At 38.6% G+C, this 26,491-nt stretch overlaps 1 long non-coding RNA gene across 1 annotated transcript; it reads right to left on the reverse strand.

Moving 5' to 3' along the window:
* Window positions 1-7,835: 7,835 nt before the first annotated feature.
* Window positions 7,836-8,708, reverse strand: LOC122144360. Its single transcript, XR_006159674.1, has 3 exons — window positions 8,428-8,708; window positions 8,190-8,296; window positions 7,836-7,896 (listed from the first exon to the last, which is right to left on the reverse strand). It is a non-coding gene; the product is annotated as an uncharacterized LOC122144360 (long non-coding RNA).
* Between the last annotated feature and the right edge of the window lie 17,783 nt (window positions 8,709-26,491).

Below are 26,491 nucleotides of genomic sequence, written 5' to 3' on the forward strand. Positions count from 1 at the left end.
AAACGGACTAAGACCCCAATTAAGCTGTTTGTAAGATTGGGACCTTGAATGAGTTCGGTGTTCAGTGAGGCACCCTGATAAGCTGCAGAGCAGTCAAATACCACACGCAAGCTGCCCTTCTTTGGGTGAAACACACCATGGTGCGGAATGTACCACACTTTTCCATTTTCCTGCATCAACTGGTCTTGGGGTACAAGTTCAGCATGTCCACATGATAGGACCTTTTATGTAAATGCCCTATACTCATTATGAAAGTCACTATTCCTTTGCAACTTTCTTTTTAAAGACAATGCTCGTTGCTCTGCCATGTGACGGTTGTTTGGCATCATAGGATTATCCTTCTTGAATGGCAAAGGCAATTGATAATGTCCATCCAAAATTTCAACAGAGCTGTCCATTATCTGCATGAATTTGTGGTCTTCTACCGACATTTGTTTCTTCTCCTCAAAACTCTTTTCTGGGAAATCATGGTTGTATTGCTGAATCAAAAGTTCACTCAGGTTATCAACAGAAATCCGATGTGCATGAACATATTTCTGACCTTGCTTGTTGATGCATGCATCCTCATTGTGGAGAAGTCCATTCACCACCCAACCTAGCAGTGTTTTAACGGCAAAGGGTCCATTACCCTGGCTATTGATAATTCTCCAAGGTTCCATCAATTTGGGTGCATTAATCCCAATCAGAAGGTCAATCCCAGCATTAATGTTGGGAATATCAACATCCTGAAGATAAGGCCATTTTCGAATATCTTCTTGTCTAGGGATATGTTCCCTGTTGACTGGAATTTCTTGCTGAGTGTAAACTTCGGGTAATTTTATGAATTCCTTTCCTTCCAAGCTACACACTTCCAGGCCCTTGACTACCAGGCTGTTAACAAGTTTCTTTTGCCCCATTGTGCGCAGAAGTATTTGTTGATGTTTCCCATTAGCATTCAAGTTCCTCCTAAGTTGTTCTGTGCAAAAGGTTGCGGAACTCCCTGGGTCAAGGAAAGCGTATGTCTGAACTACATGATTTGAATTACTCATTTTGACTTGAACTGGTACTATTGCAAGTGTACAGTGTTTATCACTACAATCAAGTGCCTCTGTTTTCAGCAAAACCAACCCGCTGCTCACTGCCTTCTTGTCTGAAGGACCTGCATTACTCTGCTCTTTCGATACGTTTTGAGGTATATGCAAGATAGTGGGATGTAATTTTGAACAAATTGAACAGGTTTGTCTATTTTTGCAAGTCAAACTCATGTGTCCTTTAGCAAGACAACCAAAGCAGACAACTTTAGTCTTTAGCAGCTCAACTCATGCGTTGTGAGACTTCTTCATCAGCTCTTGACATGACACAATCTCATGCTCACCATTACAGGCAGGACAGAGTTTTGATGAACTGTTTTTGGGCACATTGGATACTTGCATTGTGCTCTCTGGGTTGTTCTTTGGTGCAACTGATACTGTTGCCTCTGCTCTTCTGCATGGAACTCATTGGCTTGCTACTGTTAGCGGCTGTTTTTGGTGACCTTCTGTTTGAGGAGCCGTCTTGGAGGTTACCAAAGACTGGGTCTTGTAGAATCCTGGCCTGCCTTTCCAGGAAGAGGACAAGATCAGAAAACGTGGCTCTTGCTCCTGTTCGTTCCCTGATGTCAAAGGCATGTGATCTCCATTTTTCTTTCACTTTGTAAGGCACCTTGGAGATTAAAAGCCTCAGGTTTAATGGAAGGTTCAGCTCATCCATGTACCTTAAGGTATGCATTACATTACAGCATCCACGGAGGAAAAGAGCATAACTGTACAGAGCTTCTCCATTGTCTGATGGGATATTATTCCAATTTAAGGCTTTATCCATATAAGCATTAGTAATTTTAAATTCATCTCCAAATTGAAGTTCCAATTGCCGTTTTGCCTCTGCATATCCTCTATCTGCATCCATATGAAGGCAACTTCTGACCAGTTCCTTAGGTTGGCCAGAGGTGTATTGCTCAAGGTAATACAGTCTGTCTTGGCTATTGCTGGTGTTTTTCTCAATACAGTGTTCAAATGCCTGGATAAATGGTCTGAAGTTCAGAGGTTCACCGCTAAACATGGGTAGATGCCTAGTTGGAAGTAATGTCATTTTTCTGTTGCTGTGCAATAAGATCAGCAACAGCACCCAGGTTACTGGTATCTGAGCTTAAAGGCGCATGTGGAAAGGAAGTACCGGCAGCTGCTTGACTGGTCGGATTCATTTGTAAGGTCTGAACAAACCTTTGTGACCTCCGTGGTCTTGTATCCTGTGTTAAAACCTTTTGCAATGGTGTTTTAGGAACTGTAGAAATTCTTGCGTATTCCACTGGTGAGGGTTCTGGATGAACATGTTCCTTGGTTCTGTCATAATTGCTCTCCAGATACGCATTCATGCCATTTCCTGGCAATTCTGAAACTTCTGTCGATATGATTTTAGAGTTCATAGATTCAGCATCAATGCTCTGTAACACTCGGCACCTTTGCATTAGCTGCAGCCAACTCTGTTTCAAGTTCAACTCTTTCCATTGCATTTTGCACTTTAATTTTTTCCATTTCCCAGGCATGTTTTTTCTTCAGTCCTTCAGTACGTTGCAATAGAGCTGCCTTTTCAGCTTCAGCTTTTAAACGTGCGGAAGACACTGACGAAGATTTTGAGGCAACACTGGCACCAGAATGTGAAGGTTCTACTTTACTGGCACGTGCTGCCACAATGGATATACTGTCAAGAGGAGACACCACAATTTGGGATTCATAGCTTTGAGCACTCTTCCACCTTTCTACCTCATTCAAAAATGTTTCAAAGGTTTGCATCTTTGGTTGGTACCAATCATCATTGTCACTTTTCTTTTTCTCTTCCTCATACAGCACTTGCACAGATTGATGCACATCTTTAAATTCGTCCAATGCCACATGGAGCTGTTCAATGCCTGTGTCAACGGCTTCAATATCTCCACCTTTTAATAATTCCTTTAATTCATTCATTCTACGTGTACACACGCCAAGTTTTCCTCTGCGCGTTGCGCAAAGCTCTTTAAGTTTGTCATCAGCCATATTTAGCTTTTTCGAGAACAACAACAACAACAAAAAAATATATATATTTTTTTTTTTTATTTTATTAAAATTAAGCACAGTTATGTTATATTCAGTTGATTTTATTCTGGTTTGGTTTAATTTGTGTTTTATTTGAATGAAAATAATGTTATGGTCCGCTCCAGTGGCAAGTAACAAACGATAATGCACTCCAATAGTGAACTTGAAAAGGTAAATTCTCAAAAGATCCAAAACTTTGTCAACTCCAAAGTATCAAAAAAAAAAAAACTTTTACGCTTCATTAACAGTTTAAACAAATGCTTCCATGGGTTCCAAACAATTCGATTATGAAGCAGTGTAAACGGTTGCAAAGTTCTTTACTTTATGTATTGGCGGACCACTTTTAGCTGGGACGTATTGCTTAGCTTCTTTGACAAGCTATCCAACACAGAGAAACTTAAATTGTACCTTTTTTGAGGTGGATGAGACGGGATTCCGGCCGATAGATAAACAGGGCAGGTAAGCAGAGCAAGGCACGCAGCAGGCAGGCATGTAGGTTGGTAGTAGCAGACAAAGCATGGACTCCAGTAGTCCAACAAACGATTGGTAAGTGGTTGAAAAAATGGTGGTTAAAAAAGGCACAACTTAATATCAAAAATAATGTCCAAATAGTGTTCAATAGTGATTCAATTAATTCAGTATAGATTCTTTTCTTTAGCGATTCAATAGCAATGTAAAGAACTGTATGCTTAAATGCGTTCCAACAGCTTCCTATGTTCCTTTTGTTTTAGAAAGGTGAGAGGCGGCCATCTTTATCTTCAAACATTCTCACCGACTATCAAACTAAAAGTCCCTACCAAATAAAGGACCCTAATCTAACAAAACATACCCATGCTCCAATAGCACAACAATTTAGATTAACCTAAACTCAAAAATGGCTCCTACAGTTACCTTTGGCAAACCATAACTCGACTTTATTGTGTGATCAGTAAAGTCTACTGGCTTCAAAACCTCTCTAGCAATTTATTTTGAACAAGGAAAAATCTACAACATTAACAGGCATGGTTTATTTTCTCTGCCTTGTTGCAAGTGTCCTGGGACAGGTGAGGGAGTGAGTGTCCTGGGACAGGTGAGGGAGTGAGTGTGTGTCCTGGGACAGGTGAGGGAGTGAGTGTCCTGGGACAGGTGAGGGAGTGAGTGAGTGTCCTGGGACAGGTGAGGGAGTGAGTGTCCTGGGACAGGTGAGGGAGTGAGTGTACTGGGACAGGTGAGGGAGTGAGTGTCCTGGGACAGGTGAGGGAGTGAGTGGAAGCTGGTGGAGCTGCTCAGGGAGGACATCAAACTCCAGAGAGAGACAGAGGAGAGAAGAGCACAGGGGAGCAAGGAGAGACTGTTTTCTCTTCTTGAGAGAATGCTTAACAAATACATTATTTAATAGCCATTCTCTATTAGCCAAGAGAGCGCAGTGGAATAAATGGGTAACGTTGCATTACAATTTTTAAATATCTTTTTTTAAATGTCACTTTGTCAATGAAACAACCTAATTTCTGTAGTTTAAGTTAAGAATGAAATGAACAATTTGTATACATTATTCATTTTTGTAGTGTAATTTATTTGTAAATGAGCCTGAGTACTGTCTGTACATTTTGTATTTTTGTTTTGCATATTCACATGTGTACATAAAAGAGAAGTAATGATGTACATTAATTTTTTAATGCAGCTTATAATTTTTTCACAAAAAATTATTCTATATGTTTATTTTTTTGTCCTTTACATTTTTTTTTTTACACATTAAAACAAATTGTTCTATACATTACTGTAAGTACTTTTTTTTTTTTTTTTTTTTTTTTTTTTTACAACTATTTACAACTTAGCTTCGGTTTAACATCAGAAAAACATCAATTTTGAGCCCAGCCCTGCCTCCATGTGTTCTGGGGTCTTCAGGAGTTGAATCTCTTGGTGAATGGCCAGCACCTCCTCAGAGACTCGGAGGACAATGCGGTGGACAGTAGAACGAGGTACAGAAGACAGAAAAGAAACACCAGGGTCTGGATTGTGGCACTTCTCAGAAGATCCAGCAGCACTGTCAGGGCCTCGCTGCTCAGAACAAAACCATTAAACACCTGTCCAGCGCTGCCAGATTCAGCTTTATCCTGCAGTACAGGGGTCTGCTCTGATTTAGGAAAAGAAGGAAAATAGAAATTGTTTAAAGCTATGACAGCGTAATTAGTAGAAGAAATATTGAGATACTTTAGTAAACTACTTTAAGTAACTACTAATACCACATTGGGGAAAAACTACTAGTCATATTTAAAACCTTACCTAAAGGGATAGTTCACCCAAAAATGAAAATTCCGAACATGGAACAACTTAAGGGTGAGTAAATGATTACAGAATCATTTTTGGCTGAACTATCCTTTAAGTAAAAGTATTATCTTGCATACTCTAATATACTTAAGGTATTGAGAGTAAAAGTAAAGGTATACAGTATTGTTCTGTATTTAATATTACTGCTGCACTACAGTGTATGTTGCATTTTACTTCTGAATATGTGCTATTACATTTAAAGTTGCCTACTAAATATACTGTTGGGTAGTTTAATCTGCAACAACGCACCATGTTGTAAAAGACCATATTTTTGTAGTGCTGCTGTCTGTGAGGAAAAAAAAAAAGAAAAAAAAAAAAAAAAAAAAAAAAAAAAAAAAAAAAAAAAAAGAAAAGAAAACTTAGTACTTCATATTTGTACGAGTATAATGTACTTCCTTACAATCCACCTCTGATTATTTTGAAAATGAAAGTAACAACATTTATTGTCAGAATATTAACAAATTCTTGCTAACTATATCAAAGGCTGCATTTGAAGGACTCGGACCAGTCAAACAGAGCCCTGGTCAGCTGTGACAGCTGCTGCTGAACATGAGCAGTGCTACACTCTTTTTTTTTTTTTAATTCAGTGTTATTTTTATGCTTAATTGCCTAAAAAATCCGGGTTGCAAGTCTGTCTACATATAATCACCTTGGTCAAGACAACAAACTATATAAAATCACACCTAAGATATCAGTCAGCATTTGAACTGCTATGTGTGTGTGTGTGTGTGTGTGTGTGTGTTATAGTTTTTCATATGTATCATTACATTATTCAAGTAAGCTCCAAGCCAATTCCTGCATTTAAAGTTGTAATACGACAAAGGATGCAGCAAACCAGTGTAACTTACCTGGCCTCGGTCTTGGCTAAGCCTGAGGTACATCACCGTCTCCTCCATTATGACGTAAAACATAAATACAAAACGTTCTTGCTCCACCTATCCTGTCAGGATTGTCCTCTCATCAGCTCTCCTCTCGCACCGTTGCTATGCGACAGATCGATAATCGGGAACCTCTGGTGGCGGAATTAGGAAATCCTGCGAAGGCGGAGCATCTCACGCACTTCGGAAGACCCTTCGTGCACTTCGGAGGCCTGGTCTTCGAAGTCCGTGGCCTTCGAAGTGTGCACACTCAACTTTGGGACACAGCTTTATTCTGCCTGAAAGAATGACAGGGCCGTGCTAAAGGCGGAGCGATTCGACCAATCAGATGAAAGAGGCGTTTCAGCACCGCCCACACGTGCGAATGAAATACTGAAGCCATTAACCGATTTGTAAACCCCAAACGAAAAATGAGAAATCGAGCCAAAATCTCATTTTCCGTTTGTTAAAATAAATTTAAACCGGACGGCAGCTGTCGCTAAAAACCGGAAATTGGAGGAGGCTGCCAGCGGCAGCAAGACAAATAATTAATTATATAAATTTATAATTATTTTAAATACTTATTTAAATAAGTATAAAGGTCAGTATTGTATATTATTTGATTGAAAACGTTTATCAAATATAAACAAAAAAAAAAATATAATTTGGCTAAACGTTAATTTCCTGCTGAATGTTTATGTATGAATGCATGCGTGTACATCAATGTTTGTGTGAAATAATACGTACACAAACACAATTTATATATATAATAATATATATATATATATATGAGAGAGGCACTTACTAGGTGTATGTTGGTGTATATTTATTATAAAGGCTATATACACACACCTGCCTAAATTATCAAAAAGTGAGAGGTCTCATCAATTACCTTTAATTAAAATCAATTTTTGCTGTTATATTTTTTACATTTGTAGTATTTCAAGAAACAATCATATATATATATATATATATATATATATATATATATATATATATATATATATATATATATATATATATATATATATATATATATAGTATAACGTAGCTGTTAAATTTGTAACAGTCTTGGTATGTTGTCAAAGTCAGTGCTATACAATGTAAACAGTATAAAATACATCCAGTAAGCAAGCAGACGAAAATATCAATCAGAATCACTAGCAACAATCCTGAGGTATTTACAAGAATCTCAGATCAGAACTGATGAGTTATACAGAGTTACTCCTCCAGCATCTTGCACCAATCACTGCAAAACCCTGGATGGGTGTGCATCTCTCCTCGTTTTCCTCTTCCAACATAGTCAAGTCAAGTCTCCTTTATTTATATAGTGCTTTTAATAATACAGATTGTGTCAAAGCAACTTTACAGTATTAAATAGGAAAATAGTGCGTCAATAATGCAGAAGGACAATAGTAAACACTAATTTTTTAGTTTTTAATTTTAAAGTCAGATTGTGCAGAAGAATCATCTGTTTCCTGTGGTCTTGTCCCGGTGGTCGTCTGAGACAAGGTCTTTACAGGGGATCTGTCTCTGGGGCTCTAGTTGTCCTGGTCTCTGCTGTCTTTCAGGGCTGTAGAGGTCCTTTCTAGGTGCTGATCCACCATCTGGGCTGGATACGTACTGGATCTGGTGGCTACGGTGACCTCGGAATAAGAGAGAAACAGATTAATATAATTTAAGATTTTAATATCTATACAATGTTTAATTGGTAGCCAGTGCAGTGTTGACAGAACCGGGCTAATATGGTCATACTTCCTAGTTCTAGTAAGAACTCTAGCTGCTGCATTTTATAATTCATAAGAAAACGGTGACATTAATACCTAAAATGCTTTATTAACAGTAGACATGCATGCACAGCCATATTAATGATTATTCCCATTGCATTTTGTCATCATGTACCTAGCAGTGATCACATTTTCATGCTTAATTTGCACACCTGGTAAGCAGTTGTTGTAAACCTCATTGCAGTGTCTGCAGGGCTGCAGTGTGTACATTTTGAAGAATTCCTGGCATGGCTCAGACTTGTTCTTCATTTTGTTACACCTGTATATTGAGATGAGGAGCATAAAAACAGCTTTATTACAAAGATAAACATTCAGACATGGCAACTGAGAAATTGAATGGTATGGCACCATTTTAAACCTCTAATCAAATATGTAAAAGAAAATACATACTGTCAAGCCAGCAGAAGTGTGTCCTCTTTCGAAATGAGTCTATATACACAGACTTCTGAATTTGGAACAAACCAAAGACAGATTTAATAATGCAGCATCACCCTCCTCCAGGACCACGTGAAGAATACTTTCTGACAGGACAGCATCTGGCAACTATTGGGCATTATAAACAAAACAAAAATATGTCAGTGCCATGGTTTTGTCTCAAGATGCACATCAGTAATGTTTTTTTTTTTAAGGCATGCTTATAAAAGCTACTTCAATGTTCTATTTTAACTACGGCCTAATCCTGGTTTAATCCAAGCCCTGTCTGTGAAACCAGACCTAAAAGTTATAAGGAATGATGAACAGTTCCATTATATTTTCTATAGATTAAAAAAAAAAGACAACCAAGTGTTTTGCATTCACATGCTTAGAACTTCAACTGGAACACAGAACAGTTTTTTTTCCCCCATGGAACATAATTATACAGTATGTAAACCTGAACATAGATACAGTTCTTAAAAGAAGAATCAATAAGTTAATGGATATCAGACCAATCTCGTGAAAGACTAAACTCATATGGTTAGTGTTGCATGTGTATCTTCTATAATTCCAGTCAAACAACATTTGTTTTTTTTTATTATTCAATAGACTCTGTTAACACGTTAACAAACGTTAATATTTAATGGTACGTTAAACGTCATATTTGAAGTTAATGGTAGACCCCTAACATACTAACAGCAACAATTATACATGATGTAACATGGTACACAAACTACGTTTCTACCACTAATTAGATTACATTGAACAATTAAACTAAAGTAGGCAAAGTTAAACTGTCTTTCACTAAGATAACAATTAAAATCAAACTAACAACGCAAAAATTATTAATTACTCAGATCACCAATTTCCGAACTTACCGCTCGATCAATCGCCGCCATTACTGAAGCATTTTGGCTGCTGTTGAAGTTATATGTGATTGGTTGTGTCCACGTTGGTCAATACTGATTGGCTGGTCCCGCCTACCTTCCGGCTGTCAGTGGCAGCCACTTCCTGCTGCCAGCTGCCGATTTTTTATCTAAACCCTTGCTGCGGAAAAACGAATAATCGAGCCATTTCCCATTTCTCATTATTGCATTCCAAATAGGAAATGAAATGATCAAAACGTACACGTGTACCGTGAATGGAGTAAATTATAGTCTCTGAAGAGACACTAAGGCAAATCAATAAGTTGCCAAAACAGCTGTTATTCAAATTTTGATAATGTCCAAATTTGAATATGTGGGCCCACAGGGCAGATTATGCCCACTAAAATAATGAACATGGGGGAACTTGGATTGTTGTTGTGGCAGGAAGAAAAAAACAATGCCACACTTGCGCAGCGTAATTGCATGGAAAAGCAGATCAAACAAGCTTAATATAACTTTCTTTTCAGCACATCAAGATGAAGCTGATTCTTCTCAAAAGTATAAAATGTTGGTTTGTAACTATTAACTTGAGCAAAAGTGAGCTGAATGCTTTCCAGATGCCTAAGAAATTATATGTTGATAGTAGATTGGTTGAAAGTGAAAGAAAAAAAAAAAAAATCACATTTAAAAATGCAAATCATATAATAAAAAAATCCTAATTATATGAGACAGAAAATAAGATTTAAGTCCTGGTGGTAATGAAAATATGATAACCCCCTGAAAGGGGCCAGGATAGAATTCAGCCCACATACACTTTCCACAGGTGACACCAAGAAGGACAGTGGGTCAAATGAGCAGATGATGGAATGTTGTCACTAACAAAAATAGTTTAAGTCTCATTTACAGATGGCAACAGCTCAATTCCAGGAAGGTTTGAGCCAGCAATACACTCTCAGAAAAAAAGTTACACGATGGTACAAATAATGTTCCTCAAAGAACAGTTTTGCACTTTTCAATAACTGTACCTTTAATGGTACAGTAAAGACCTCTGATGATACTGTTTAGTAGCTTTCAACAGGGCCGTGCACAGGGGGGTGGCCCGGTGGCTAGAGCCACTGCCCCTTTGCCCTCATCGGCTGAGTTGCCACTCTCACCAATCCCCCATCAACCCCAGCTCAAAGCGATCTGTTCCCGCTCCGCTAAAGATCGGCTGATTCCTCTAATCCGCTCCGTGTTTCCCCGCCGCGCCGCCGCATCACTCACAATCTATGTGCCGCTCTCTGGAGAGTGGAGACCACAGTCCCCGAAGCTTGTTGCATTAACAGGTAGATGCATTACAATCCACATTACAGTCAGTGGATGATTCCCTGAATTAGTAATTTGGTAGTTTGTTTGTTTTTATTTTTGTTGGTAATGATTTGCTCCCGGTCTTTTAAAAGTGATAACAACAAAATATCCACGTTCTTAGAATTAGAATGAGATCTAATATAGATCTAATATAAATAACACAAAATTCGCTGTTGTTGGCACACTTTGTAGACAAAAAGAAAAAAAAAATGCCTTTGCAAAAAAGAAGACAGCCAGAGAGAAAGAGAAAGCCTCGACATATAATACCACAAACCACATAAAACAGATCACATCACCAATCAAATGATATAATCCCCTCTTCACAAAATATAAATAAACCTTCATTTACACACCATTTAAATTCAAATTCAAGTAAATTACATGTGGTTTGATAAAATTTATATTCCATCCCAATTCTAGAAAAATATTTCAACACATCTACATTATGCCCTTCAGCAGCCATTCTACGGGTTTTCCAAACGGCTAACTTGACTTGACCAACTATAAAATTTGCCAAGGTACACTTCACCCTGTGTTCTTTAGAATACTTTCATCCATAAATAAAAAATACCTTATTAAAGAGAAATCCCAAATTTCTGAGTACTCTTTCCAATAAAGCAAACAGTGGTATCAATCTAGAACATTCAATAAAAACATGGAAAACAGTCTCTGATGCAAAGCAAAACGTACAAAGAGGTGAAACATTCACATTAAACTTACAAACAAACTTATTTGTGGCCAGCACACAATGCAATGTTCTCCACTGTAAGTCTCCAGAACGTTTTGAAAGGGGACTCTTGTATAAGAGCCTCCAAGAAGGAGGAACATTATCAGGAATCTTAAGATATTCTCTCCATTTTGTATCACACCTGTGCTTAATATCATTATACCAATCTGACTTTATGCATATCTGATAATGCGCTCTCTTTTTTCAATAGTCTCAAAATTAAGCTCTTTTAACCATTTAAATTTCAATATATTCCCTTCTTGATCATCTTCTATACAAATTCTAGGAGACACAAATAACTTAGGAAAAGAACATTGTATAGGTCCACCAGACAGAAAACAATTAACCGACTGGAGCAACTGAGAGGGAAATGCAACCTTCAACCCATCAATAAACTGCTCCACTATCCTTACTGATCTAAACCCTAGCTGACCACAAATTTCTTCTGAAGATATCCATTTTCTAGAGGTAGCATCAATTACATGTACAACTTTAGTCAGACTTTTAACAATTAATTTTTCCACAATGGTGTTAGGCTTACAATCACTGTCACCTAGTAAATAATTATAAAACAGTGGTTCATTTAAACCAAAATGGTCAAACTCTTGTCTGGACTTCCTTAAAATGGTCCAAGAATCCAAAACAGAAGCATAAAATTTAACATCAGGTATAAAAACCCCATTATGCAAAGACATCAAAAACAAGTGCCTATCAAAGAGAAACCCACCAAACATTCTAAGCAGAGCCAGACCAAAAGATACCCACTGGATATGTTCATTGGAATAAAGTAAACACTGAACAGCTTTTAATCTCATAAATTTAACTTTAGCTTTCAGGTCAATTAGTCCTTGGCCTCCTTCATTAACTGGTAAGTAAAGTATTGCAGAAGGGAGCCAATGATAACCATCCCAGAAAAAAATCAATAAAACCTTTTTGTAACTGCTGCAATAAATCGTTTGGTGGATCAAGTACATTAAACCGGTGCCATAACATAGATGCATCTAAGTTATTAATTACAAGCACTCTTCCTCTGTATGACAGCTGGGGAAGAATCCTCCACCACCTCTGTAAACGACCTGAAGGTGGATTTTAAGTGTCAATCTTGAAGACGACGAGATTTAAAGGTAAGATTTGACAATTTACGTTTATATTATGTTCGCAAGTCGAAAATGTGAACGTTTCAGCAACTCAACGTGAAATAATGGCTCATGGAGCTATGCTCAATGGTTTTAGCCATTTGTATAATGTTACTTTTTTTTAATGCAATGAATTGATTTAGTATTAAATGAACATGACTACACATACAATATGGCATTTGCTCAACACTGCCCACTGTAAATATTACATATCAACTAGGGGTGTGACGAGACACTTATCCCATGAGTCGAGACGAGACACGAGACTGGGTTCACGAGAACGAGACGAGATGAGATTTTTAGACTTTGTGACAGAAACGAACTACAAAGCCCAAAATGCAGTGCATCAAGTGGGAGGAGTCAGTAGGCTGGAGGAAATGGAGAAATCAAATCCATTTAGAGACTGGTGTGTGTGCACGTGAGAGAGAGTTGTGTCCTCTGAGTTTTTTTGTTTGTTTCCTGAACCGAGAGTAAGAAGTTTGAACTGCCTGGAGATAGTAGACGTTTAAAATGTGCAAAATGCGAAACGACAAGATTGAAGATGTCTGCGTTATGAAAGCTGTTTTGGCTGGACCGCAAATCCACTGACTGTGCGTTGGACTCCAGGTAGGCCTTGAACAGTTCATTTATCTATCTCCACAAAGCTATTTAATCATCAATGACTCTCGGAAAAGATGGGTCTAACGGACATCTAAAACACACACACACACACACAAACATCAATAATTTTACCCTTGAACCCTCCATTTAAGAACACAAACATTCAAGAGTCATCAGAACTGTTGAAAGAACCATATGTTGACGTGTTATGAATTAATGCGATATGAGTTGAGTGTTATGTTTGGTTCAGTTATGGACTTTGAGACTTGATGCACCGAAGTAATGTTACTGTGTTTGAGTATTTACCGATGTTGTCTTGATATCTATTGATGACTCGTAGACCTGTGTATTATTCTCCCTCATTTGAAAAATGTTTATGATCCCTTGATGCTGTCCTATATGGTGAATTAATTCGTGAGATTGTTTATTTTTGGTTGTTTATTGGTTGTGTACTTTAACATGCTTTGAATAAGCAAGGGATATTGTAAAAAGAAATAAGCCCCATTCTGAGTTACATTAAAAAAAAAAAGAGTGCGGTTATTTTTTTGTACTGTTCTGTGAAGTGTGATTTGAGTCATAGCTATCATAGCCAGAATCACTACGTCACAACTTTTTTTTAAATAAATCCTTAATGATGAAATATATAGGGAAAAAAATGTCTTTTATTCAACTGAAAAACACAATGCAAAAAAAAAAAAAAAAAAGTAGGTGCATTTTGAAATCAAATTGTACTTTATGAAATGAAACATATATTTTAATAAAGTTTATGCAGGTATAAACAACATGTAAACACTGCAAAAGGTTTTGCCACAAACTCAACTGACAGGCAAGTAATTGCACAAAATTATAAAGTATACATAAATAATAAACAACACAAATATCCCTTTAAAGTAGCAGTCAGTCAAGTTTATTACTTAGTAAACTGATTTCCACTTTAATAAAAAATACATGTTTTTTTCCGTTTTAATTTTTCTCAACTCCTGTTCAAGTTCAAGTTGAGCTTTATTGTCATTCCGCTACATGTGTGGACATACAGTGGAACAAAATGACAGATTTCGAAAAATGTGCACATAGACAAATCTACTGACAGATTTTGACTATAAATATACTATATATAAATGTTTACCTATACATAAGCTAAGCTAAAAAAAAAATACAGACTACACGAATGCTTCACATAATACTATACTTATACAAAAACTAACCTAATGTCAGATTTGACTGTAAATACTATTGTGACGAGTGGGGCGGGGCCGAGAGCCGTGGGAATGGAGCGAGGCCGGTGGAGTGATTGGGAAATGAGCGACACCTGCTCCACTCACCGGTCTCGAGTCCCACGGAGGAGATGGGAAGGATACAAAAGAGGAGCGACGACAGTGAAGGACGAGAGAGGACCAGGCCTGGGTTTTATTTTGTGGTTTGGTTTTTGTTTGTGCGCGGCAGTCGACCGTGAGGGGCTGTCGCGCTGTTTTATGTTTATTTTGTTATTAAAGTTTTATTTAAATGTTCGCCGGTTCCCGCCTCCTTCTTCCCTTGACTATGAAGGTTTTTATATCATTACACTGGTGCCGAAACCCGGGAGGAAGGAGGGACGCGCTGCCGAAGATCCCTTGCCGCTGGGGTGAATCCACGGTGCCATCGAGCAGGGCGTAGCAGTCTGGCGCCGTGGATGCACGAGGCGGTGGGCTGGAGTGAGTTGCCAGGAACGGACGAACTCGCTGCCGGCCGCCCGCGATATGGAGGGGCGGCTGCCGTCCGTGAGGGAGCGGAGGAGTCGCCGCCTTTCGCCAGGTGGCAGGAGCCTGCTGCCTCCGCCAAGAATGGGGAGGAGCAGGGAACGGGGGACTCCTGCCGGCTGCCCGAAACCGGAGGAGCCGTCGCCATCCACCGGGCGGCGGAGGAGGAGTGTCGTGCCGTCCCACCGAGGGGCGTCCAGTGCCACCGCCAGGCACCGCGGAAGAGTTCACCCAGCTGGTGGAGGGCTGAGCGGCAGTGTGTCTGGGAACCAGAACAATTTTTTTTTTAAATTTCTCATCTCTGTCTCTCCTCATCCTTCAGTCTCCTTTTCTCTCGCCTCGTCAGTCTGTCCTTACCCCCAGGTTCCCGCAGGTTCACGTGAGCGGTCCCCCCCGGAGTGGGGGGGGGGAGTAGAGCGCAGTCTCGGGAGTCCCCCCGGCCTGCGATGGGCGATGGGGGTATGTGACGAGTGGGGCGGGGCCGAGAGCCGTGGGAACGGAGCGAGGCCGGTGGAGTGATTGGGAAATGAGCGACACCTGCTCCACTCACCGATCTCGAGTCCCACGGAGGAGATCGAAAGGATACAAAAGAGGAGCGACGACAGTGAAGGATGAGAGAGGACCAGGCCTGGGTTTTATTTTGTGGTTTGGTTTTTGTTTGTGCCCCTCACGGTCGACTGCCGCGCTGTTTTATGTTTATTTTGTTATTAAAGTTTTATTTAAATGTTCGCCGGTTCCCGCCTCCTTCTTCCCGTGACTATGAAGGTGTTTATATCATTACAACTATATATAAATGTTAACCTATGCATAAACTAAAAACAAAAAAAACAAACTATACAAAAGCTACACATAAACACTGTACCTATACACAAACTAACCTACAGATTTGAATATGAATATACTATATATAAATATTTACTTATACATAGACTGAAAAGCAAAACTATATAGACTATACGAATGCTTCCCATAATACTCTACATGTGCAAAGAGAAACATTGTAAGTCAAGCAGCTGGATGAGGAATAGTGCAGGTTGATTTGTATTGCACGAGCATGTAAACACATATGAGTCTTTTGTGGTATTATGTACACAGTGTGTGTGAAAAGTGTCTAGTGCGCATAGAGGAGAATTTATAAAAACAAATTTTTAAAAAAGATACCGGATTGTTTTAGACAGTTTTTTTTTTTTTCTGTGATGTGGTAAGCTTGGGGGGTGTCTGGGGGTGGAGGAGGTGTGATGGACCATGTTTCAGGAGGTAGGGGGTTTGTGTGGGGTTTCAGAGGAGGGCGGGGTAATTTGAGTTCAGGGCTCTCACAGCCTGGGGGAAAAGCTGTTGAGCAGTCTGGCGGAGCGGGCTCTGATGCTCCTGTACCGTCTTCCTGATGGTAGGAGAAGGAAGAGACTGTGAGAGGGATGGGTGGGGTCCTTCACGATACTGTAGGTTTTGATGGAGCATTGTGTGAAGAAAATGTTCAGGATGGAGGGGAGAGGGGCACCGATGATCTTTGCAGCTGTGTTCACTGTCCGCTGGAGGGTCTTGCGGTCTGCTGCACTACAGTTCCCGTTCCAGACAGTGATGCAGCTGGTCAGCACGCTCTCTATGATTCCTCTGTAGAAAGTGGTCAGGACGGGTGGAGGGAGACTTGCTCTTTTCAGCCGGTGGAGTAAGTGTAGACACTGTTGTGCCTTCTTGGAGAATGACATGGAATTTAGTGCTGCTGACTTTCTCCACAGTCGAGCTGTCGATGGTCAGTGGGGGGTGGTCAACGGAGTTTCTCCTGAAGTCCATCACAACCTTGTTTGTCTTCTCCACATTGAGGGACAGGTTGTTAGTGCCACACCATTCAGCCAGCTGTGCCACTTTCTCTCTGTAGTACGTTTCATTGCTGTTGCTGATGAGACCTACCACCGTTGTTTCATCCGCAAACTTGATGATGTGGTTGGAGCTGAACTTGGCAGTGCAGTCCTGGGTCAGCAGCGTGAAGAGCAGCGGGCTGAGCACACAGCCTTGTGGGGCACCTGTGCTCAGTGTGGTAATGCTCGAGGTGTTGTGGCCAACACAGACTGACTGAGGTCTTCCAGTTAGAAAGTCCAGGATCCAATTACAGAGGGAATTGTTAAGGCCCAGCAGGTTTAGTTTCTTAATGAGCTGTTGTGGGATTATTGTGTTGAATGCTGAGCTGAAGTCGATGAACAGCATTCTGACATAGGAGTCTTTATTTTCTAGGTGGGTAAGAGCCAGGTGGAGGGTGGAGGAAATTGCATAGTCTGTAGATCGGTTTGGACGATATGGAAACTGGAGCAGATCGTGTGTGTTGGGGAGGCTGGTTTTGATGATGTGCATGACTAACCTCTCAAAGCACTTCATCATGATTGGGGTCAGTGCTATGGGACGCTAGTCCTTTAAACAGGACACAGGTTTATTCTTTGGTACCGGTATGATGGTTGTGGATTTGAGACATGTGGGGACGACTGCCTGGCTCAGCAAGGTGTTGAAGATATCTGTTAGGACATCTGTCAGCTGTGCAGCACAGTCTTTCAGTACACGACCAGGTATGTCGTCAGGACCTGCAGCCTTGCGTGGGTTAATCCTAGATAGGGTCTTCCTTACATAGGCTGGAGACAGACAGAGCACCTGGTCGTTGTGAGGTATGGACAGTTTTTGTGCAGGTGTGTCATTCTGCATTTCAGACCGTGAATAAAAGTGGTTGAGTGCCTGTGTCGTTATCACAGGCCTGTGGCGGGGGCTTGTAGTCCGTGATGGTCTGAATGGCTTGCCACAGGCTCCGTGTGTCTCTACTGTCTGTGAAATGATTGTTGATTTTTTGAGCATATGACCATTTTGCATTTTTGATGCCACAGGACAGATTGGCTCTTGCTGTTTTGAGGGCTGCTTTATCTCCTGATCTGAATGCTTCATCTCTGGTCTTTAACAGCCCATGAACCTCTGCTGTCATCCACGGCTTCTGGTTTGCACGTGTGGTGATGGTCTTGGTGACTGTAACATCATCAGTGCACTTTTTGATATAAGCACTCACAGTTTCAGTGTACTCCTGCATGTCTGTGAAGTTGTTGTAGGTGGCTGCCTCTTTAAACATGTTCCAGTCTGTGCACTGAAAGCAGTCCTGCAGTTTTGAGGTAGCATCATCTGGCCAAACGGTGATGAGTTTTTGAACCAGTTTGGTGAGTTTCAGAATGGGTCTGTATGCTGGAATTAGCATAACAGAGATGTGATCCAAGGACCCTAGGTGGGGGCGGGGTAAAGCCTTGTACGCGTTCTTTTCTGTTGTGTAAACAAAGTCCAGTGTGTTTTTTCCCCTTGTTGCAAAGTTCACATGTGGGTAGAACATGTGTATTAATTAAAAAGCATGTCTAATTAATTTAAATCATGAAACTTATACATTTTCACATCAATTTATTAAAAGTTTAACAAAAATGGCCCTATGAAATGTTTTATTTTTTCTCACCATATTATTTGTTTTTTATTGTTACCAAATTATGTGTTTTTTTCTTGTCTAACTATTTGAATGCATAAAACAACTTAATTTATTAATTTTATTTTTTCTTAAAGTAGCCTTATGATTTTTTTTCCTCAGAAATTCTGTGTTGTGTATTTACATTTCTCTGGTTATCAGATAAAGGCATAAAACATTAATTTCATCATTTATCATTTAATGATTGAAAATTAAGCAAACTTAACCGCATTGTCGTTATTTCAAAACCGGACTTTTATTTTGACGGGTTAACGTGAATATCTTTACAGTGCTGTGTATGTGATATGATGCTAGTTTTACTCAAATCAAATGGTAAAATGCTCATGAAGTGACTCTTATAGAGCAGTTCTGCAGATGTTGTTCATGTGTTTGGGTCCTCATTTAGTTAGACGGCAGACGCTGAAATCACCGCGAGCGTCACGCGCGCTTCAGTGTGTTGTGTGTCGCGCGTCTGCACCATTCATTAACAGAGATAGGCTAAACATGCAATATTCATATTTAAATCACCTTTTGCGGCTTTATATTTACAGATACTAGTCCATATCGTAAATTGATTTTAGTGTAATGACCTACTTTTGGTTGATTAATTCAACATCGGATCTCGTCACACCCCTAATATCAACGGTTAAATATTAGGCATTGCAACAGAAGACTTGATGGGCCGAAGTCGCAGCAGCCGTTACCGGAATATTCAAACAGCGGAGAGCTACAGTGCCAGCACAACCAGCAGGACTTCAGCTTCTTTATCGTCAGAGGAATTTCGTAAGCTTAAGAGAGGCACGACTCGAATAATAAGACCAAGAGAGGAGGAAATTCAAAGGTGAGTTTTATGCTTGCATTTAACCAAATCAAAAATGTATAACACCGTGTCTACAACTGACGCGTAAATGAATGCTTATTCTGAAGCGCCATGGTGGTGTATTGCACCTGTTGAACAACGTGATTGAACGTCACCAACCCGTGCACAGATGAATAGTTTGTGTTTTGATGAGGAACTAAAGTCTTATGGGTTTGAAATGACATGAGGGTGAGTAAACAACGATATTCAATGACATCCATGTGACTTTTTCATCTTATTTTGTAGTGAACATCTTACCTTTCACCTTACAGTAGCCCTAGCTCTATATTGCACATTCAAGAGTGCATGAGAGAAGCCTGTTCACCATGGGTATGCTTAAATACTTATGGTCATGTAAAATACTTAAATACTCTTATGTGGGAATTGTTATTTTATGCAATGGCAAACAAGAAAAACCATTAATTGTAATGAACTCTTCTTTTCTTATCTGCATTTCTGTTATTCCAGGAAATTGGCCCAATGCATGCTGTAACTGATTTAAGGTGTTTCCAGGATTCCTTAAAGGGTAAGTTCACCCAAAAAAGAAAATTGTGATTAATTACTCACCCTCATGTTGTTTCACACTCATAAGACCTTAGTTCGTCTTCATGAAGATATTTTTTTTGTAAATTATATTTTGTTTTGTTTTGTGCAAACGTAGCACTCAACATCACTTCATAAAACTGAGGTTAAACCACTAGAGTCACATGGATTACTTTAATGAGGTCTTATACTGTTCTGGACCTTGAATATGTAAGTTGCATGGCTGCTTATGGAGGGACAGAAAGCTCTCATTTTTCATCAAAAAATATCTTTGCAGTGCATCTTTGTGGTATGCATGTTTCGTCTTAACACTTTGCTTGTTTTGAAAGTATGGAATGAATAATGTATGTCTTTATATTTGCTAAATGTTTTTTTTATGCTGCTCTGGTTTTACATCTGGTGATATTCAGGGAGAAAGTGAACAATTGTCACAATCAGACAGGTGTTACATGCAAAGAATCTTTAGTAAGATAAAAATATTCAGGGTACAGTTGTAACTAGTCAGTGGGAATATAAATGCAATCAATTTACTTCTGTCTTTTCTAATACTGATTTTTCATTTAGTTCAGGAAGTGAATTATTGTGAACTGGTTTGCACCCTTTTTTTTTTTTTAAAGTGGTACTCTGTTAATTTAAGTCTTTATTGTAATCTGGAAAGATGCATTTACGCTAAAAAATATTTTACTGTTCAACCACTTGTGTGTATTTGATATGTATTTGCATTTACTGATATTAAAATATATTTTGGTTTCAGTTGTTGAATCTGCATGTTATTCAATAGGAAAATGGCCTTTAATAATTCTTGAAGGAACATATTTGCCACAGTTAAGGCACAAATGGGCTTTTCACTGGGGTGGTACCTTAAAGGACAAGATTTGTACCTTTGATGAAGGTACAATATTGTACCAACAAGTTTTAAAAACGAAAAGGTAAATTTTTGTTCCCCATGGTACAAATCATGTACTTTAAGGCAGTGGTCCCCAACCCCCGGGCCGCGGACTGGTACCGGTCCGTGCATCATTTGGTCCCGGTTCGCACAAGAAAGAATAAATAACTTACATTAAAGCTGCAGTCGGTAACTTCTGGCGCTCGCGTCTGGCGGAAGAACATTGTAGCCGGAGCTACTTCTCTCTGTTTACATCTATGGTGAGTCACGCAGGTGCTGTGCTACTCTGCAGCGTTGCCAACCCCAACCAGACTAAAATAGTCTGAATATAAACACTTATTATAGGTGTACCGTAGTGATTCAGGATAAGACAAAAACACGGTTTGGAAAATGGATTCATGATGTACTCGCTCATTATATATATTTTTTAAATTTTTAACACAAAACAACACTGTGGCACAGCCCTGCGCTGATTGGACCAGAAGAGCTGGGATTTTTGCAAACCAAATAACAGAGGCTCTAGGTGGAGGTAGAAGTGCGCTGAGCCAAGCTCAAGGCTCCCATTGATTTAGCGTTATGGTCTTAAAATAAATATATTTACCACGCTTCTTGTCTTAAAATAAAACAACCAACTATGGAATGAGGAAACCTCCTTTGCCAACAGGGAAAGACCATGACTAACAAATCACTGGTGAAGATGAAATTAATGATAAAATAGCTAACAGGATGATCAAAACACATGGAGCAGATGTGGGCCAAAAAATAGGAACAAAGAAGCTTAAAGAAAAAAAAAGTGATGGATCTCCAATCCAACGTGCCGACCAAATAATTCCGTTAATATCTGCGATGATGCTACCTAAGCAATTAGCAGTTATAAAATGTCAAACTCATAAAAAAGGAAACAACAAGAACGCAGCAGCCTAAGGAGTTTGTGTTATGTTTGGAGATCAATGTTGTACATATATACCAAATAAAACTGCACCTGGAGGAGCATTTTTGTGAAGTTGTGATTAAATTAAAAAACTTGAGAACTGAGTTTAGAAATGCTGGAAGAAACAGTCAAACATGGGATTGGTTCAATCTGAAACTTGGAGAACGTGGAGCATGGTTTGCTAAACTAGGAATGTTTTTAGGAATTGCCATATTAATAAAAGGATAATTATTTTGTGTATTGCCTATATTAAGGTCATTAGTTATATGTGCTACAGTTAAACAAATGGAAATGATAAAATATCAAGATAAGCAAAACAACCTAGGTGAATATTATAAAGAAAACACAAATTTGGACAAATTTGTGAATTTGCAAAAATTGGATGAAAGTTCTAGAACCTTAAGTCAGGGGTTCCCAAACTTTTTAGCCCGCGACCCCCATGATAAATGCGCTGCTGCCCCGCGACCCTGCACCTCCCCTACCCCACTCAACAACCCCTCCCGTCGCGTGAAATGTACAGCAAATCGATTTTATGCCCAGTCTCAAAGCACACAAAGTTATATTTTATTCTTGTTCTACGTGCAAAATCAGTGTTACAATTCTGCATGAGCCGCTCGATATCCACCTGTTCTCTCTCGGAGAGTAACTGTGCAGCTATGTTGGGTTGAACTCGTTCATTATTCTGCCATCAGGAACCAGTCGAGTAGGTCTGAGCGGCCTCACCTGTGGCACATGTGACTTTTCTCCCCCTCTCGGTTTTTCTGTTGTGGATATTAACCACCGTTTCATTTTAAAGCAGTATTATTTGTTTGTAGCCTCCAAACACCTTTAACTTTAGCAAACAGCGGGACACGTTGTGTTGCTGCGCGTGATGTACGTACGTAACTTGATTGTGATTGACGCTGACGTAATCTCGTAATGTCTGGGACAAAATTACAAATTGAATTAAAATATATATATATTATATTTTTTTATTTGTATCAGACTTTTCTGCAAACAACATTTAACAAGTATTGAATTAACCCTTTCACACGTAAGTTTAAAATATTCTGCGCTGACCCCCCCCAGCGTGAGTTTTTCAAGGCGATCGTTATTTAGATGTGTCACTTTATGGTTTCCATGGTGACGCGTCATTGCTTGTCACGTGACATACCGCAGCCAACAACAGAGCTGAATGAATGATGATCTGCTTTTGACATTTGTTCCTTTTTTATTCAAAATATTCACAAATTTGTTAGATATGGCATGAAATAGCTGATATTCCGATTGTCAAATATATGCAAGTGGAAGTGTTTTGTTGTGTAAACACCTTTATAATGATCACGTTAGTTGAGCTGTATGCGCGATGGGCGCCGCCATCTTAGTTTGTGCCGCAGACGCAGTTAAGAGAATCGGATCTGTTGGATTTACAACACGTGAATTCATCCACTTCTCCCGAAATACATAAAAGTGTTGTGTTTAAAATAGGTGGAATAATAGAGTACACTTTAAAGTTACTTACACAATGTGTATCTGATATGAATAAAACGTATCTAGTTATAATGGAAAGGATTATTATTGCCTCTTCCTTTGACATCAGTGTGTATTTTACAAACTCTAAATGTATTGTTTTTTTTAGTACTTATATGTCTGAAACCTAAAATAAACATTATGTGGTTGAAAACACTGAAAAGTTGTGATGACAGCCTGCTCAGCGCCAGCCAACGCGCGAGAGCACATTTGAATTTCACGTCATGCACTGACCGGTGTGATCGTACACTCCAGGGACCAGCTAGACTGATCACACCGGTGTGATCGTACGTGCGAAAGGTTTAAATTAATTGCAACAAAAATATATAGGGCCTATATATTTTTTTTTTTAGAAATCATCTCGCGACCCCTGCGCCGGGGTCCCGCGACCCCCACTTTGGGAACCACTGCCTTAAGTGAGGACGAAGCCTGACCTCTCCCCAAGAGTGACCCTCTACAATGCGCAAAGTGTCTGGGTTGAAGACATCTTATGCATGCTTGTTCTGATTTGGCGAAAGCGAATGAATTGCAATGCTCGGGTAAATCGCTATAGAGTTAGAACCGGTGAATGCGGTTTACAGGTTTCATAGAAAGAGAATGATGTGCGCGGCAGTTAGCTAAATGAGTCGCTGTAGAAACCGAATATTTTAATACATGATGACGTTTTATTTCACATGTCACTGCGTTTGCGTTGGCTCTCGATTTGAGCTCTTTCGGCTGCAACTATTAAAGAAGAGTGGCTTGATTAAGTGCTGGAAACAGCGGATGATGGGCACAGAACGGTACCAAAACTCAAGAGACATTTAAAGTCACACACAGGTGTATTGTGCAAACTGTAACGTCACTTCATAATAGGGATGTTTACATAGCTATAGAAGAATTCACGTTCAAGTTTTTTTTTAAGTTTTTTTTTTTTTTTTTAACTTCTCAGTTCTCAGTTTAAATGCTTTAGTTTTATTATGCTAGGCCTATATTATAAACCTAATAAATGACCTTAATTGTTGTTGAGTCTCTTATGCTAATCAAGGATGTATTTAGGCCTATTTGATCGAAAATACAGAAAAAACAGTAATTTTGTGAAACATTATTGCAATTTCTAATATTGGTTTACTATTTTAATATACTTTAAAATATATTTTATTCCCGCGAAGCAAAGCTGAACTTTCAGCATTTTTGCATTATTGTTTTAGTTTTCACATTATCTTCAGAAATCATTCTAATATGCTGATTTATTATCAGTGTTGAAACTGTTGTGCTGCTTAATATTTTTTTGGAACCTGTGATACTTTTTTCTTCGATTCTTTGATTAATAAAAAAAAAAAAAAAAAAAAAAAAAAAAACAGCATTTATTAAAAATATAAATCTTTTCTAAAAATATGCTTACTATCACTTTTTATCCATTAAAAGTAATAATTTCTTTAAAAAAATAATAATAATTACTGACCACAAACTTTTGAATTGTAGTGCATATTGTACAAAATTTCTATTTTGAATAAACACTGTTCTTTTTAACTTTTTTTTTATAGTAGTGTACTTTTAAAATATTAATGTTATTTTGAATAATTTTAAGGTGTAAAGATGTTTTTATTTTTGATTGTATATTTTAATATTATAATGGTTTGTGAAGGATCATGTGAAACTGAAGACTGGAGTAATGATGTTGAAAATTGCTTTGCTTCATAGGAATAAATTATATTTTAAAGTATATTAAAATAGAAAACTTTTATTTTAAATTGCAATAATATTTCACAATATTATTCTGTGAAATAATATTCAGTATTTTTATCAAATGGATACAGCCTTGATGAGCATAAGAAACTTCTTTAATAAACATTATTGATCCCAAACATTTGAATGAAAGTGTATTATACTGTTAAAAAAAAAAAGAAAAGTTGTCAGGTAACCTAAAATGTACATCATTTAGTCACGGGTCAAATTAAATACAAATAGCACATTAAAGTTAAAAGTTACACACTTTTTTGTGTGCGCGCTGTGTAGGTCTGGTATAAAGAATGTTTTTGCTCAGGTGGCTGAAATGTCCGCCCAATAAAGAAAAGTTTTGCTCGGCAAGAAAAAAAAAATAGAGCGAACATTGATCATGCCCCCAATATTTTTAAGAGGTTAGGGAATCAGAATCTTTTACTCCCTTCTGCAACAAAACCAATTAAAAACTGTGAGGGGAGATGTTTGTTTCTGATACCCTCCGGAGCGTGATTGCATATTTGGGTCATTGGTAATGAATCTGTATGACTTCATTTAGTCACTATGGTACTAAAGCTGAGAAACCTAACTTATGAAGTAACGCTCTGGGAAAGTTAGGAGAGTGAGGCTTAATCAGCCTCAGAGGGGGGATAATGTAGAAGATTTTCAGTCATCTTAATTCAATATAATACATATAATTATGCCTATAGATAAGACATTATTCTACTATTATTATTTAAAGATCTTAATTCAATATAATACATATAATTATGCATTATTCTACTATTATTATTTAAGAGACTTTGTGTGTTAAAGGTAGCAGTGAGAGAACAGAGTGAACTATTTGAAGACCCTGCATATATGGAAAGAATCTGTTCAAGACCCAGAAATACATTCATGACAGCTATTGATCATTCTAAAAAAAAAACACCTGTCTAAAAATACAACAATGCATATATGGAATTCTGTAACCAGCTCCAGTCATACACAGGTGCTGGTCATATAATTAGAATATCATCAAAAAGTTGATTTATTTCACTAATTCCATTCAAAAAGTGAGATTTATATATTATATTCATTCATTACACACAGACTGATATTTCAAATGTTTATTTCTTTTAATTTTGATGATTATAACTGACAACTAAGGAAAATCCCAAATTCAGTATCTGAGAAAATTAGAATATTGTGAAAAGGTTCAATATTGAAGACACCTGGTGCCACACTCTAATCAGCTAATTAACTCAAAACACCTGCAAAGGCCTTTAAATGGTCTCTCAGTCTAGTTCTGTAGGCTACACAATCATTGGGGAATGCTGAATTGACAGTTGTCCAAAAGACGACTATTGACACCTTACACAAGGAGGGCAAGACACAATAGGTCATTGCAAAAGAGGCTGGGTGTTCACAGAGCTCTGTGTCCAAGCACATTAATAGAGAGGCGAAGGGAAGGAAAAGATGTGGTAGAAAAAAAGTGTACAAGCAATAGGGATAACCGCACCCTGGAGAGGATTGTGAAACAAAACCCATTCAAGATTCACAAAGAGTGGACTGCAGCTGGAGTCAGTGCTTCAAGAACCACTACGCACAGACGTATGCAAGACATGGGTTTCAGCTGTCGCATTCCTTGTGTCAAGCCACTCTTGAACAACAGACAGCCGTCAGAAGCGTCTCGCTTCAAAAAGGACTGAACTGCTGCTGAGTAGTCCAAAGTTATGTTCTCT

Source organism: Cyprinus carpio, unplaced genomic scaffold, assembly GCF_018340385.1.
Source record: "Cyprinus carpio isolate SPL01 unplaced genomic scaffold, ASM1834038v1 S000006651, whole genome shotgun sequence".
Lineage (NCBI taxonomy): Eukaryota > Metazoa > Chordata > Actinopteri > Cypriniformes > Cyprinidae > Cyprinus > Cyprinus carpio.